Raw genomic sequence first — 3,794 nt, 5'->3', positions numbered from 1 at the left:
CCACTGAATGCTAGTTTAAGAGCAATAAAACTGCTCATTGATTCTCCAATGTCATACCTTCTCTCTGTAATGACAGCATTGTTTGCTAAAGAAAATGCCTGTTTCCAGTGGACAACAAAACTATATTTTAATTCCTGGTACATTCCCTATACATGCCCATTCCATCTGCTAAATGTCCTATACGCATAACCAGTCCTATGTTCAAAAACCTCTCATTCACAGCCCGTCACTGACTTTCCCATTGATGACTCAAGTAAAAGCAATGGGTTTCAATTGAAGCAATGGAATTGTGCTTTTTCATAGGGCAAACACAACTATGTTCCTTGAGAAAACCAATGATAGACTGCATGAATATTTACCTGCAACTACTGGTTTGAGAGAATAATGCAAACTCTATGAGTTTGAGAAAATTGTGATCTCACTTAAGTTTCCCAGCAACTAGAGTGTGGCCAGTTTAATACACACACACATACTAGAAATGAATTGAGATTATTGAATTATTGAAATAAATACTGATAAACAAATAAATAGTGACTCAGTATCTTTATACTGTATTTACTGTATCATTTTATTCTTCAGCTGCTACCACAATTTCTGTTCTCAAAATGTCTGTGAGAAATATAACCACAATGAGTGGATTCCTCCTGATGGGGTTCTCTGACAACCATGAGCTGCAGATCTTGCATGCTTTGCTCTTCTTGACGACATACCTATTGGGATCACCAGGTAACTTCACCATCATCACCATCACAACACCAGTCTCCAATGTATTACTTCCTGAAGCACCTTTCCCTTCTGGACCTCTCATCCCTTTCTGTCACAGTTCCCCAGTCTATTGCCAATTCCCTGGCAGGCAGTGGCTACATTTCATATACCCAGTGCATGCTTCAGGTTTTCTTCTTCACAGCTTTTGCGTGGGGTGAGATGGCCATTCTTACAGTGATGTCATATGATCATTATGTGGCCATCTGCCTCCCACTGCACTATGCGGTCATCATGTGTCCCAGAAACTGTAGGTTGGCTGTGACAGTTGTATGGCTAAGCAGTAGCATCTCAGGAACCCTTTATATAGCAGCCATATTTTCTATCAGCTTCTGCATGGCCAAAATAATCCACCAGTTCTTCTGTGATGTTCCCCAGCTGCTCAAGCTCTCCTGTTCTAATGATTACCTTGTAGTGATAGGAATGGCTGGTTTCCTGTCTGCACTGGCCCTTGCCTGCTTCCTTGGGATTGTCCTCTCCTATGTGCACATATTCTCCACGGTTTTCAGGATGCCCTCTGCTGAAGGCCGGTCTAAGGTCTTCTCTACTTGTCTGCCCCACCTTTTTGTTGTCTCATTGTTTCTTTCCATAGGCTCCTGTGCATATCTAAACCCAACCTCAGACTCCCCAACTGTTTTAGATTTCTTGTTCTCTATCTTTTACACAGTTCTGCCCCCAGCACTCAACCCTGTTATCTACAGTCTGAGAAATGAGAGCATAATGACTGGTGTGAGGAAGTTATTGTTGAGTTCAGAAGTCACTGGTTAGAGTCATTTTTGTGCTGCTGTTACTAACTACTCAATTATACATAGGAATGCTTTTAGTCATTGGTATTTCCTCAATCTGTAATATTAATGAAGAATGATTATTTTCTATAGTAAACTACATTGTATAACCATTGTCCTTGTGCAAGTGCATTGTCTGATTTCTTTGCATTTTACTATTAAAACTGCTGTTTCATCAAATTAAGAAAAATTAGAAGCCTTGTAATATAGATCAACTACTTTACTTCCTAATGCATCCACACAGAGATAACACTAAAAGTATCTGTGCTTGTCTTAACACTTTTGCAGAGGTAATAGTAGAATAATAAAAAGGACAAAAGTGATACTATTAACCCCACTTATACCCACTGAATCATAATTTCCAAGCCAACCATTTATTTTCAAACTTTAATTATAAACTCATTTTTGTCTATCAATATACATATTGATATAAATTTATATGGTATCACTAGATACATTTACATAGTTTACAGATACAATTTTCCTGAAGTGCAGTTTTCAATTCATATTAAAATATATCTATATATATTCATTCATTTTATCTATATTAAATATCTTAAATATTTAATTATTATAAGTAGTAATACAAATTGAAGTTTTGTCTTTATAATTCTAAAAGATGGGTTTATAATTCTAAACAATAGATTTATTGAATCAAAGTGTACAAAATACTCAACTCTCTTAAATGGTGTGGCTGTATTACTTTCCAAAAATAAATTATTTATGTGTGTTGGGGCCAGTCAACCTGTTGAACAGTACCTGAATAGGAAGAGTGAGGATTTTAAAAAGAAGGCAAAAGACAGAAGATAGAATCAGGAGGGCTCTCTGTGAAAAATGCAGCAGCCCCAAATTTATTTTTCATAGTACTTTTATACCAAAAGCAAAAAGGGGGGGAACATTTCCTTACCAATGTTCAAGGAACAAACAAGCATAATCACCTTAATTCTCAAAACATCTAGTAACCACATGTGTGGCCAAACATCCTGTTATTTGACCTTGATGAGTAAGAATGAACTTGAACTGTCTGGCTTTAAGTCAAGATGGAATGGAGTCACTGTGGGCTCCCACATATGTCAATTAGCAGTGTAAGACGAAAGTGTTTCTCTTCTAAACTTTCCATTATTTTGGTAGTCCTTGTAGAACTCTGCATAGGGAATCTTAGAGCTGAATTAAGTCCTGTCAGATGCCTGAAACTAATGATAAACAGCACTGGAATCTGTATAGTGGCAATAACTCATCTTTGCTAAATTTCTTCAAATGTATGATAGTTCAACAGATCAGACACATTGATAATATTTGTTAGTTCTTGCATTATTTTAATTTTATATATTTTCTCTTATGTCTACAAGAAGTTTCATAAGAATGATGACACCTTATTTTATAGTGGTAAAACAATTCTTCAGTCTCTATTTCAATTATTCCAACCATTTTTTCTATTCATGTTTTGTATATAGTATATTGAGTTTTAGATTTTTATACTTGTAGTAACAAAACTTAGTCTAGATTTTTAAGATTGAGTCACAAGTGACTGATCATCAGATTTTTTACCTCCTCAGAAACTGAACTGTTTAAACCATCTGCAGAAGCATGTAAAATTATATTCTATTCTTTTTGAGTTACACATTTCTTAGAATATTTCATTGTTAGCCTGTTATTTTATTACTCAATTGAATTACAACATAAGCAAATCAATTCCATTTTCTAGCCTTTGAGTTGATCTTGAATCCTGTCACATTACTAAAGATATTTATCAGCTGTAAGAGTTCTCTCATATAGTTTTTGGATCACACACATACACACACACACATACACACATATTAAACAAATAAGAAGAAAGAAGGAAAGATGGAAAGAAGGAAGGGGAAATCTGTGTTCTTATTCCTGCTGATTAGCATCCATAGTGCTGGGAGGTACTATGCATTATACAAGAGGAGAAAAGCAATCATTAATCACACCCAACTGTGAACCCTTCAAGTTACAATAGTAGCCCAATTGCAAGATATGCAACTAGTGCAATAATGGCACAAACATTATGGGAGTAACCAACTAACTACTTTTTTCTTAGATGTAAGGCCTGTTTCATGAGATGAAACTAATGCCTGATACGGACTTGAGACTAGAAAGGTTAAGGACCCATAGGGAAAACCTACTGTTATTATTTTGCTAAATGAGCATATCAATAAAATGATTCCTAGTGACATAGGACATTGTCTTCCCATAGATCACTTAACTAAACTTCACTCAACT

At 35.6% G+C, this 3,794-nt stretch overlaps 1 pseudogene; it reads left to right on the top strand.

Moving 5' to 3' along the window:
* Positions 1 to 605: 605 nt before the first annotated feature.
* Positions 606 to 1,530, top strand: LOC130863819 (olfactory receptor 14J1-like; annotated as a pseudogene).
* Positions 1,531 to 3,794: the final 2,264 nt, after the last annotated feature.

Source organism: Chionomys nivalis, chromosome 21 (genome assembly GCF_950005125.1).
Source record: "Chionomys nivalis chromosome 21, mChiNiv1.1, whole genome shotgun sequence".
In the NCBI taxonomy this organism is placed as follows: Eukaryota; Metazoa; Chordata; class Mammalia; order Rodentia; family Cricetidae; genus Chionomys; species Chionomys nivalis.
The sequence above is the reverse complement of the archived record's forward strand: the minus strand, read 5'-3'. Positions and strand labels throughout refer to the sequence as shown.